Source organism: Schistocerca nitens, chromosome 1, assembly GCF_023898315.1.
Source record: "Schistocerca nitens isolate TAMUIC-IGC-003100 chromosome 1, iqSchNite1.1, whole genome shotgun sequence".
Classification (NCBI taxonomy): Eukaryota; Metazoa; Arthropoda; class Insecta; order Orthoptera; family Acrididae; genus Schistocerca; species Schistocerca nitens.
The window spans coordinates 246,841,400-246,855,480 of NC_064614.1; positions in this window are offsets into that span (position 1 = coordinate 246,841,400).

The window sequence follows — 14,081 nt, forward strand, 5'->3', positions numbered from 1 at the left end:
TGTCAAAGGGGCATCGTGCCAGTATTACCGATTTTCTGTCCAGTTCAATTCCTGCCTCTGTACGTGGCCTGATCTCTTTTTTCTTATTCTCCCGAGTCCTACGAGATATGTAATGGAGACAACATAATGGTCACACCGTAGTCGCTGAATACAGGTTCGCAAAATATACCCAACAGGGTATCGCGACAACTAAGTTGTGTTTCTTCCAAGGATTACCACTTCAGATCCGCAAGCGTTCCTGTTGGGATCGTAACAGCGCACCCCTGAATGTGTTCGATGTCTGCTGTGTGCCCCCTTCATAATGACGCCAAATTCTGGAAGCATACGCCAGAATTAGTCGCACTAGCGTCTTGTATGCAATTTACTTCACAGCTGCATTGCACTTTCGCAGAACGCTTCCGTCAAATACTAATTCTTCCATTTGCGTGTCCTAATACTGATTTCAAGTGACAATCGCTTTTCATATTGCTTTTTAGTAATATCCCCTTAATCCTTACACGAAGTGAAGTACTGCAGACGTCGTTGAATCAGATATTATGGGGCCCCTTATCTATATTTCTTATAGTCATTATCTTACATTTATACCAGTTAAAAGTAACTCCCATTCGATGCAAGTGTTTTATACAAAACCTTCTAACCTTACAGTTTTCCAAAGATGATAATTTCCTGAAAAAAAAAAAAGATTAATAAGCGATCATTCGTGCATTGCTATATTGCTGTTGATCCTATCTGATAAATCGTTTATGTACATTGTTTGATAAAAAGTAACCGAACACTTAAATAGTGGACATTAATATGTGAACGGACGACCCTTCACCTTTATGACGGATTAAACTCAGCTGGGGACACTTTCAATTAGGTATCTGAATGTTTGTGAAGGAATGGCAGCTTGTTCTTCCTCGATAGCCGAAACCAGGGAAGCTAGCGATGTTGAATGCTGGGTTCTGAAGAGAAATAGGCGTTATAACTCATCTCAAGGAAGTTGCCTTAAGGTCCGGGTCGGAACCCAGGACAGGCCATCTTACCGTCACAAGCGATTGCCTCACAGTTGCTGCTTTATGACGTGTTGCATGGTCATGCTGACACTGTCATCGTCTCCTTTACTTAAACGCAATAAAACGGGACCACAGTCTAACCACGAAAAACATCCCCATACAGTAACACCCCCTTGTCCATACTTCACTGCTGGCCCTACGTATGATGGCAGGCAACGTTCTCCAGGAATTCGTCAAACCCAAATCCTTCCATCAGATTTCCACAGGATATAGCGTGATTCATCATTCCAAAACACTCGTTTCCAGTCATTCACTGTCCAATGTCATCGCTCTTTCCGCCGCTTCAAGCATCGCTTAGCGCTGACTACAGAAATTTGTGGCTTATGAGGAGCTGCCCGAACGTTGTACCCCATTCCTTCTAATTTCCGACGCACAGTCATTGTTTTAGCTGGACTGCTGACAGCACAAGTCATTCTTCCTGCTGAATTTCATGAGATTTTTTATAAACATTCTCCGTAATGCTCAAAGGTCCCTGTGCGTCAGTACACGTAATCTATGTGGTCTTGGTTTATCTGTGGTTGTACCTTCGCGTTTCCACTTTTTATAACCACATCACCAACACTGTCGACCTGGACAGCTTTAGAAGGGTTGAAATATACCGAATGTATTTTGTACTCAAATGACATGCTGTGACTTGTCCACGTAGGTTTACTCCTGACCGACCATGTCCCTTGTTACCACTTCTCTACTGACAACACAACATTCCCCGCTTCCTTTTATACTGGCGGGTCGGCTTCTCGTGACACATTGTGGCCAGTTCCACGTTACATAAGAATGTCCGGATACTTTTGATCAGATAGTTGACATTGAGAATGGTAGAGGTCGAGTTACACTTCCTTGCAGTAAACTCGATGTGGAACATTTGCAATCAGGTATAAACTTCTGCTTTCTATTAATCAAATATTCCTCGAGCGAATCACGTATGTTAGAAGATACTCAGTATGATTGTATCTTAAATACTAGTTTGCCATTTGGCACGGTATAAAAATGGTTCAAATGGCTCTGAGCACTATGGGACTTAACTTCTGAGGTCATCAGTCCCCTAGAATTTAGAACTACTTAAACCTAACTAACCTAAGGACATCACACACATCCATGCCCGAGGCAGGATTCGAACCTGCGACCGTAGCGGTAGCTCGGTTACAGACTGTAGCGCCTAGAACCGCTCGGCCACTACGGCCGGCGGCACGGTATAGAACGACTTTGGAAGCGATCTATTCCAAAAATCTGAATCCCACAAGCTATAGTATAAAAGGTCTACTCTAGCGGATTGAATTCAGTTCTCTCATCATTTGCAGATGATGCTGTCATTTATCGTCTTGTAAAGTCACCAGATGACCAGAACGAATTGCAAAATGATTTAGATATCTGTGTGGTGCGAGAAATGGCAATTGAACCTGGATAAAGAAAAGTGTGAAGCTATTTACATGAGTACTAAAAGAAATCCGCTAAATTTCGATTATGCGATAAGTCACACAAATCTGAAGGCTGTAAATTCGACTAAAAACTTAGGAATCACAATTACAAATAACTTAATTTGGAACGATCACATAAATAATGCTGTGGGTAGACCAAATCAAAGACTGCGATTCATTGGCAGAACACTTAGAAGGTGCAACAGATCTACTAAAGAGACTGCTTACACTACACTTTTCCGCCCTATTCTGGAGTATTGCTGTGCGCAGTGAGATCCGCATCAGGTGGGACTGACGGACGACACCGAAAAAGTTCAAAGAAGGGAGGCTCGTTTTGTATTATCGCGAAATAAGGGAGATAGTGCCACAGACATGATACGTGAATTGGAGTGGCAGTCATTAAAACAAAGGCGTTTTTCGTTGCGACAGGATCTTCTCATGAAATTTCAATCACCAGTTTTCTCCTCCGATTGCGAAAACATTCTGTTGACACCCACCTACATAGGGAGAAATGATTATCACGATGAATAAATAAACCAGGGCTCGCACAGAAAAATTTAAGTGCTCGTTTTACGGCGCGCCGTTCGAGAGTGGAACGGTAGAGAGAGGACTTAATGGTGAATAACAGAGCAATCACGTAGATGTAGATCTTAACAGGTCTTCTACATACTGCCGTAGTTGAAGCCTCTAACACAGGCTATTGCTCATCTCCGAAATATCTGATACGAATACTGATCGTCAAAATATTTTTATTTTCGGTATCTGATCATCGTAAGGTGGAGAGGTTTAGCACACAGTCCCTATCATCCAACTGTACATCAGTGTCATGGGTTATACCTTAAAGCTCTTTATGATGTCGTATGGAGTGAGACTTTGTGGTACTGTTTAATGATTGTTCTTCATATGGGAACGTCTAGTTCACAGCACACTTTGTTTATTAGAGATTCACTATTTCCCTTCTCTCTCGTCATCGCCGTACCGGCTCATCAGCACAAAACGAAACAACACTCTATTCGCTCTCACAACGTTCCTCGATAAAGTACTGATACAGGTAGAACACACCAAGTGCCAAACTGACGTGCATTCGATATATTTGCGTCAGGCAATAAAACATACGAAAAAATATAAGATTTTTCGATGTAATACGCCCTACGTATTAGTCCCCTTAAATTTACAGTGCGAAATCTGTTCTTTTACGCTATCAGGAGCGTGACTGGATGCATCTTCTGAAGCGTTCCGTTAACAAGACTTTTTGAAGTTCTACATCCCCATATTTTTTTCAACATTAATCAACTGTCAGAGCAGACTGGTGAACCAATGGGTGAAATGCTGTCTGGGAGGCAGTTTCCAAGTAATGTCAGCCGCTCGGGGTAGGCACGTGGTCTAGGGCGCCTTCCCACGGTTCGCACGGCTTCCCCGTCGGAGGTTCTAGTCCTCTCTCGGGCATGGGCGCGCGCGCGCGTGTGTGTGTGTGTGTGTGTGTGTGTGTGTGTGTGTGTGCGTGCGTGCGTGCGTGTGTGTGTGTGTGTGTGTGTGTGTGTCTAGGAACCGATGACCTCGGTAGTTTGGTCCCACAAGACCGTACCATAAATTTCCAGTTCCCAAGTAATGTCATGGTAACCACAGTTTTAGCTATTCACATAGGTTCTTGTCAGAATATCCGTCTCAGATATAAACTTCATTTTTTTCGACATTAAGGGCGCCCGCATTAAGTATTTTCGTTTTCGCTCTAGTTTATTTTTTCTGTTCTTCGAGTAATTTACAAGGATGACTGGATAGGTTACAGACGTCTTTCGTTGACAGACAAATAGATAAGTTGCTTTTGTACCTAAAATATACTCTGTGTGTAACGTTGCTCATTTATTTTACCTGTTTTGTTTTTTCTTCTCCTGAGAAGTAAATATGTGCTTCAAATACAAGAAAGTTACATTACGTGCCGAAACGGAAGTCTGAAGTTTAGTGCTCAAACTGCAGAACGTTACTCGCGAGAGTATGTTAGAATGTGCATTAGAATTCCAATTTGGCTTAAAGTTTTAACCTACCAAGTTCCTTTTCATTGTCACTGTTCATAAGGCCAGTAAAACGCTATTATCTGAGCTGAACATTTAGATACTCAGACAGCAAATTGATAAATTTTTTTTTTCTCAGTACGAATGAAGAAATTGGAAAGGATATTTTCCGCAATACGTTCTCTGTTCATCAGCCTTTGTTTATCAGCGAAAGAGCGAATCTAAAGTATTCAGCATTAATATTTAGGGCATCACAAAAGCGACATTCCAGCATTGGAAAGTTTCTCAGCACGCTGATATTTCGAGAAAATGCTGGCCAACAAGGAACGGAAACACAATCACCACTTACAAGTACAAAAGTGTATGGCGACACTTTTGCAATAGTGGTGACTAAGGCACGTTGTACCATGTTTCATTAATCACCCAAGCAAAGTGAAATAAATTCATGGAAAAGGACCTATTTTGACCAACCCAACATTCCAAGAATACGATAGTGAATAAATCTTGGATATGCAAACTGTAGGGAGCTAGTAGCTCGTTCGGCTTTTACAGGCTTTTTTATTCTCAATGTTTGTGAAATCAATCTCCGAGGCCATATTTTAAATCGTCTAATTTCGTTTTACTTCGAAGTTCGCGTCGTTATTGCGCAGTGATTAGAGGGAATAATAAATGTTGAATTTGTTTATTGTGTTACCAAGAGTTTGTATTTTACAACTGTAGTTATTTTTTTGTTAGGGGAATGTAAATAGACAATGATTGGCACCTTATGTTTGCTCTGTTTCATAATCTCATCATGCGTCTCATGAGTTTCATTGAACTATTCGCAAAAAAATTCAAGACCCTAACGCTGCGACAGCTAGCGAGTTGTAGAGACATGTGTAACATAAATAAGATTACCTCTGCCAAAACCACTAGGCGAACTCGACTTAATTTAGATTATATGACATTTTGGCTGCTGTACTAGGGGGGAGACCTACGAAAAAAAAAGTATAAGGCCATCTGCTGACATTATAGAATTTTGTGGTACTGTATTTTTAGCAGAAATCTCTCTCTGGTGAAAGTCACAGACTTGGAGAATGTCAACCAAAGCAGCTTCGCATCTTACTTTACGAATTCCCCAGTGGTTGTAGATTTCCTTTCTCATTGCTAACAGACACTCGTTGATTTCTGTGTCTTGTTCCCCAATTCACTTTTTAATAATTTACAAATTAATTACCTGAATTGCTTAGTTTTATTCAGATGTCTTATAAGAATAATTACTATTAAAAACAGTCTTGATCACAATTTATTTAACAAGGTGACCGGTTTCAACCACTACTGTGGTCATCTTCAGACCATTGAGTAGGAACCTCTTTCCTTGAAGAATGTGATTCTTCAAGGAAAGAGGTTCCTACTCAATGGTCTGAAGATGACCACAGTAGTGGTTGAAACCGGTCACCTTGTTAAATAAATTGTGATCAAGACTGTTTTTAATAGTAATTATTTATAAGACATTGATCACTGTTGTGCCCATAATGTATTCAAAAGTAATTCTTATAAGAATGCTGAATGGTCTCTGCAATTAAAGGTTTGCGTTAGGCAAGACGTTGTTGCCTTTTACACCCTATACTATCTTATCATAAATATCCAGACAACCCTATTTAATGCGGAAATGACGACTAGATTTCACGACAGGCGGACCCGCCATTATAAAAGGAGGCAGGACCTCTAGTGTCAGTAGAGAAGTAACAACAGCAGCATGGGTTGCTCAGAAGAGCTCGGAGTCTTCGAAAGAGGGCTAGCCATCGGATGTCACTTGAGTAACGAATCCGTCAGGGCCATTTCAGCCGTTCTAACGCTCATCAAGTCGACAGTGTAGATAATGTGAAAGTGAAGAGGAAATGTGAAACAACAATCACAGATAAACGGAGAGCAGACAGACCTCATGTACTGACGGACAACAATAGTCGAGCATTGCGGAAGTTGGTTGTAAAATATCGCATGAAACCAGCGGAAGGAATCACTCGTGAGTTCCAAAGTGCTAGCAGCTGTTCAGCAGGCACATAGACTTTGCGTGTTGAGTTAAAAAGAATTGGGTATACTGGTTAAGCAGTTCCTCATAAGCCACACATTTCTGAAGAAGTCAATGATAAGTGGCGCTTGAGGTGGAGTAGAGAGCTCTATCACTTGGCAATGGACAACTGGCAATGAGTGATTTGGGGTGATGATTGACACAATATACTGTGGCAATCAGAAGGAGGGGTTTGGGGATGACGGAATGTCTGGAGAACGTTACCTGCCATTATCTCTAGTGCCAAAAGTAAAGGATGGAGGTGAGGGTGTTACGCTATGAAAGTACAGGGTGATTCACAAAGAATACCACAACTTTAAAAATGTGTATTTAATGAAAGAAACATAATATAACCTTCTGTTATTCATCATTACAAAGAGTATTTAAAAAGGTTTTTTTTCACTCAAAAACAAGTTCAGAGATGTTCAATATGGCCCCCTCCAGACACTCGAGCAATATCAACCCGATACTCCAACTCGTTCCACACTCTCTGTAGCATATCAGGTGTAACAGTTTGGATAGCTGCTGTTATTTCTCGTTTCAAATCATCAATGGTGGCTGGGAGAGGTGGCCGAAACACCATATCCTTAACATACCTCCATAAGAAAAAATCGCACGGGGTAAGATCAGGGCCACTTGGAGGCCAGTGATGAAGTGCTCTGTCACGGGCTGCCTGGCGGCCGATCCGTCGCCTCGGGTAGTTGACGTTCAGGTAGTTACGGATAAGGTTTCATAACTAACCTTTTTCGTAGGACTCTCCATACAGTTGATTGTGGAATTTGCAAGTCTCTGCTAGCTCTGCGAGTCGATTTTCCTGGGCTGCGAACAAATGCTTGCTGGATGCGTGCTACATTTTCATCACTCGTTCTCAGCCGTCCAGAACTTTTCCCTTTGCACAAACACCCATTCTCCGTAAACTGTTTATACCAACGTTTAATACACCACTTATCAGGAGGTTTAACACCATACTTCGTTCGAAATGCACGATGAACAACTGTCGTCGATTCACTTCTGCCGTACTCAATAACACAAAAAGCTTTATGTTGAGCGGTCGCCATCTTAGCATCAACTGACGCTGACGCCTAGTCAACAGCGCCTCAAGCGAACAAATGTACAACTAAATGAAACTTTATAGCTCTCTTAATTCGCCGACAGATAGTGCTTAGCTCTGCCTTTTGTCGTTGCAGAGTTTTAAATTCCTAAAGTTGTGGTATTCTTTTTGAATCACCCTGTATTTTTTCGTTTTTCTGATTATGGCATGCTCCTCTTATTGCACTTAGGAAAACGTTAAAAGATACGGACATATTTTACACCATCGCGTACTGCCTATAGTAGACGAATAGTTCGGAGACGGTGATTATATCAACATTACAATTGTGGTATGGAAAAGCAGCGTCTGTGAGGGAATGGTTTATGGATAATAATATTCCCGAAATGGACTGGCCCGCCTAAAGTCCCGACATGTACCTAATGGAACACCTTTGATATGAGCTAAAACCTTGACGTCGCTCCACTCCCCAGCATCCAACGTTGCTACCTTTTCTGGTTTTGGCTCTGGAGCAAGAATGGGGTGCTATTCATTCGAGAGAGGAGTGCCTTCACCTTCAGTAGGCGTGACAGTGGTGCTCCAACGTGATGCCGCAAACCCAAATTGGAAGAGGCCGTACTGCCTCACGTTGAAAGAGAACCCGTCAATGAGTGCACAAGCAATTGCGCTGCAATGTGTGCACCGAACTTAGTGGTCGCCACATTGAACCTTACTTATAGTGGATCAGAATGCTAATCCTGATTTGAAAAGGTTTAAATTCAACTGTAAACAACTGTTCGTGAAAACTGATTAAGTTTCCTTTTTGTTTCTTTGTTTATTAATGAGTGGAATTGTAAAACAAGTGATGCACTGGGTCATGCCTAATAAATTACTTGTAAAAGTGGTCGTGTTACCAACACGTTTTCAAATGGTTGTAGCATGGAAACAGCGCGTTTCCGGACATGAGTTCCAATTCATACTATTGTCTACGCAGTCCCGTCTACAAGTTCTTGAAGTTTGTAAGCGGACTTTTAGAGCACCCTGTATACCCTGTCAAGGCTGGTATAATTTATTTATTTATTTGCTATTTTCCTACAGTCTCTTATCTAAAAACAAGAACCAAGTTTTGCACATTAATTGGTATGAATATAACACGTAATATTTTAACATAATTTCAAATGTGTTAGCGTAATGAAGTATTATGGTGTTCAAGGGGAGAAACCTATATTATAATATGTAAATAAAAATAATAATAATTTTTGAAATTTTATTACCCTTTGACCATCTGGCGCACAGATATACGGGCTGGACATAAACTGTCTGAAAAACCTGTAAGGGTGTTTCAGGTGAGGCTGCGCTGAGAAAAAATTAAGATAAAAATTCGATACGTTGGACCGTTTCTGAGTTATATAGCATTGAAGTTAGCCTATCAGGTCGTCACGTGCGCAAATTCAAGTATTTGCACGCGCTAAGATGCGGTAATGCAAAGACATCTGCGTGACCGTGAGTTACCACTTGTTCAGGTGCTCATTATCAGTTGAAATGTGCCTTTTTCGGAAGTGATAAATTTAAGCTAGGTGAGCAAAAGCTACGTTTGTTCGGTTGAGGAAACCAAACGAAGAATGCGTTTGGCGACACTGTCTCTGGCAGGCTGCATGGATTAGCACGCGGAACGACCTCATTGGCTAACTTCAATGGTAAATAAGATGGAAACGGCATAACATATCGAATTTCCTCTTAACAATTGTTTCTCAGCGCAATGTCCACTGCAATACCCTTATGAACTTTCTTCTTCTTCTTCAGATTCATTACTGGGCTCCCCACTTCCTCCTGGAAAAATGGAATCAGAACACTATTATTTACATTCTGCTCTAATAATTCAGAACGAAGATACTGATGATGGTATTTGGTGTCTTCCATCATTGTATCATCCGGCAACAGAGTTCTGTATAGGTAGTGCACTGATGTCTCCCAGTCTATCGTCAACGTGTCATCGGATCGTCTCTAAGATGGTAAAACAGTTCGTTATCGAACCTCGTTTGTTGCAAGTTTGTATGAAAAACCGCAAATATCTGTTACCATTTGGTCCTTGACGCATGTCTCCCATTTTTCTTCTCTTGTTTAGTATAATAGTCTATGTATGGTTACAGTCTTTGACTTCGATAGAAACTCTGCCTTCTTTGTCTTGCTGTTTCCTCTAAGTATCTGTGGTGGTACCTTCTCGCCCGAAGAACTGTCGAGCAGGACTCCACGTAATTTTAAACCCTTTTGACTTCCTGACAAATGTGGTGATCACCTTGTGTTGCGCCGTCTACAACGCTCGCACCAATTCGTTGGATTTGACAAAACCATCAAGTCCCTTCCTTGCAGTGGTTGTATCTTGAATTCTCCCTTTAAAAGTTCTCAGTTCGCTTTGCGTAGATTGTATACTCGCTCGAGCTATGTGTTAGCGTCTAAGACATTATCTGCGCCTGTAACTCTGAAATAAATGAGATTATGGTCACTTGTATGTAAGTCCACCAGAGACCACCTAGTTCACAAGGGTGATGTTCTTTGCTGCGCCTGCGCGATTTTGGAAAGTAGGTGTTGAGAGGCCTGTTTATGACGTGAAGGCCAAGTTCTTGCATGACGTTAGGAAAGCTGAATCCCACGTGCCACAGAGTTGATGTATCGTCGTCACTGTTATATTTTTATCCTGCACTATAATGGCCAGGTAACGTGTATCCACAGGACATGTGACCTGTAATTGAAGAAGTGTCATGATGATCTCTCCATTGGCAAAAGATTCCGGAATAGTTCCCCATTCGGATCTCCGGGAGGGGACTGCCAAGGGGGAGGTTACCATGAGAAATAGATTGAATAATCAACGAAAGGATAACGTTCTACGAGTCGGGGCGTGGAATGTCAGAAGCTTGAACGTGGTAGGGAAACTAGAAAATCTGAAAAGGGAAATGCAAAGGCTCAATCTAGATATAGTAGGGGTCAGTGAAGTGAAGTGGAAGGAAGACAAGGATTTCTGGTCAGATGAGTATCGGGTAATATCAACAGCAGCAGAAAATGGTATAACAGGTGTAGGATTCGTTATGAATAGGAAGGTAGGGCAGCGTGTGTTACTGTGAACAGTTCAGTGACCGGGTTGTTCTAATCAGCATCGACAGCAGACCAACTCCGACAACGATAGTTCAGGTATACATGCCAACGTCGCAAGCTGTAGATGAACAGATAGAGAAAGTGTATCAGGATATTGAAAGGGTAATGCAGTATGATAAGGGGGACGAAAATCTAATAGTCATGGGCGACTGGAATGCAGTTGTAGGGGAAGGAGTAGAAGAAAAGGTTACAGGAGAATATGGGCTTGGGACAAGGAATGAAAGAGGAGAAAGACTAATTGAGTTCTGTAACATGTTTCAGCTAGTAATAGCGAATACCCTGTTCAAGAAACACAAGAGGAGGAGGTATACTTGGAAAAGGCCGGGAGATACGGGAAGATTTCAATTAGATTACATCATGGTCAGACAGAGATTCCGAAATCAGATACTGGATTGTAAGGCGTACCCAGGAGCAGATATAGACTTAGATCACAATATAGTAGTGATGAAGAGTAGGCTGAAGTTCAAGACATTAGTCAGGAAGAATCAATATGCAAAGAAGTGGGATACGGAAGTACTAAGGAATGACGAGACACGTTTGAAGTTCTCTAACGCTATAGATACAGCAATAAGGAATAGCGCAGTAGGCAGTACAGTTGAAGAGGAATGGACATCTCTAAAAAGGGCCATCACAGAAGTTGGGAAGGAAAACATAGGTACAAAGAAGGTAGCTGCGAAGAAACCATGGGTAACAGAAGAAATACTTCAGTTGATTGATGAAAGGAGGAAGTACAAACATGTTCCCGGAAAATCAGGAATACAGAAATACAAGTCGCTGAGGAATGAAACAAATAGGAAGTGCAGGGAAGCTAAGACGAAATGGCTGCAGGAAAAATGTGAAGACATCGAAAAAGATATGATTGTCGGAAGGACAGACTCAGCATACAGGAAAGTCAAAACAACCTTTGTTGACATTAAAAGCAACGGTGGTAACATTAAGATTGCAACGGGAATTCCACTGTTAAATGCAGAGGAGAGAGCAGATAGGTGGAAAGAATACATTGAAAGCCTCTATGAGGGTGAAGATATGTCTGATGTGATAGAAGAAGAAACAGGAGTCGATTTAGAAGAGATAGGGGATCCAGTATTAGAATCGGAATTTAAAAGAGCTTTGGAGGACTTACGGTCAAATAAGGCAGAAGGGATAGATAACATTCCAACAGAATTTCTAAAATCATTGGGGGAAGTGGCAACAAAACGACTATTCACGTTGGTGTGTAGAATATATGAGTCTGGCGACATACCATCTGACTTTCGGAAAAGCATCATCCACACAATTCCGAAGACGGCAAGAGCTGACAAGTGCGAGAATTATCGCACAATCAGCTTAACAGCTCATGCATCGAAGCTGCTTACAAGAATAATATACAGAAGAATGGAAAAGAAAATCGAGAATGCGCTAGGTGACAATCAGTTTGGCTTTAGGAAAAGTAAAGGGACGAGAGAGGCAATTCTGACGTTACGGCTAATAATGGAAGCAAGGCTAAAGAAAAATCAAGACACTTTCATAGGATTTGTCGACCTGGAAAAAGCGTTCAACAATATAAAACGGTGCAAGCTGTTCGAGATTCTGAAAAAAGTAGGGGTAAGCTATAGGGAGAAACGGGTCATATACAATATGTACAACAACCAAGAGGGAATAATAAGAGTGGACGATCAAGAACGAAGTGCTCGTATTAAGAAGGGTGTAAGACAAGGCTGTAGCCTTTCGCCCCTACTCTTCAATCTGTACATCGAGGAAGCAATGATGGAAATAAAAGAAAGGTTCAGGAGTGGAATTAAAATACAAGGTGAAAGGATATCAATGATACGATTCGCTGATGACATTGCTATCCTGAGTGAAAGTGAAGAAGAATTAAATGATCTGCTGAACGGAATGAACAGTCTAATGAGTACACAGTATGGTTTGAGAGTAGATCGGAGAAAGACGAAGGTAATGAGAAGTAGTAGAAATAAGAACAGCGAGAAACTTAACATCAGGATTGATGGTCACGAAGTCAATGAAGTTAAGGAATTCTGCTACCTAGGCAGTAAAATAACCAATGACGGACGGAGCAAGGAGGATATCAAAAGCAGACTCGCTATGGCAAAAAAGGCATTTCTGGCCAAGAGAAGTCTACTAATATCAAATACCGGCCTTAATTTGAGGAAGAAATTTCTGAGGATGTACGTCTGGAGTATAGCATTGTATGGTAGTGAAACATGGACTGTGGGAAAATCGGAACAGAAGAGAATCGAAGCATTTGAGATGTGGTGCTATAGACGAATGTGGAAAATTAGGTGGACTGATAAGGTAAGGAATGAGGAGGTTCCACGCAGAATCGGAGAGGAAAGGAATATGTGGAAAACACTGATAAGGAGAAGGGACAGGATGATAGGACATCTGCTAAGACATGAGGGAATGACTTCCATGGTACTAGAGGGAGCTGTAGAGGGCAAAAACTGTAGAGGAAGACAGAGATTGGAATACGTCAAGCAAATAATTGAGGACGTAAGTTGCAAGTGCTACTCTGAGATGAAGAGGTTAGCACAGGAAAGGAATTCGTGGCGGGCCGCATCAAACCAGTCAGTAGACTGATGACCAAAAAAAAAAAAAAAAAAATGGCCATTACATGATGACGTGATGTTATGATCTGCGACTTCACTTGCGTGTGGGTTAGCGCCCCATTTCTAGAATATGGCTCCTGTATACACAGTGCGTGAAGGCCCACCTCCTTTAACACTTCCACCAGTTCTTGCATCACCAGAGCGCTGGGCATCGCATTTATCTGGCCGACTTTAATGTTCTATTGCCGCTGGGATGCGATTAAATTATACGTGAATGCTACTGGAACATACTCAGTACACAGTTATGGGTCACTATAATTGTAACTGTGTGTCGTCACTAACTACTTTTACAATTTCTCAGCATCAAGTGGCTTCCGTCTTGTCTTAAAGTCGACGTCAAGTAGGGCTGCCGTTCCTGTGCATTTGTAGGCAAGCTGTTGACACTGAGCTGAATATGATCAACTTCCTGCTGACAGTAAGGGTTATGGTACAGCCTTATGGATGAAGATGCCTAACCAGGTCTCTTATCGCTACGGTTAACACGTGGATATCCTCCAATTCAGCTAGTGTCATTGCGTATTCACACATTTCGTAAATAGGCTGCGGTGCCCCCGAGAAAATTCTTCCGCTTCTCAAGTCATGTCCATAACTATTTACATGCTCTTCTCAATTCCTGTAGCCATCTGTAGGTTCTCCTATGATCTGTGTATTTTCATAATCTTCCTCTATTAGCTATTGCACGCTGCCACACTCCGCTGCTATAACGTGTTGCGTGCTATCACATCCTGCATTCATTATACTTTCAACTTTTCATGAATTTGGGAGTATG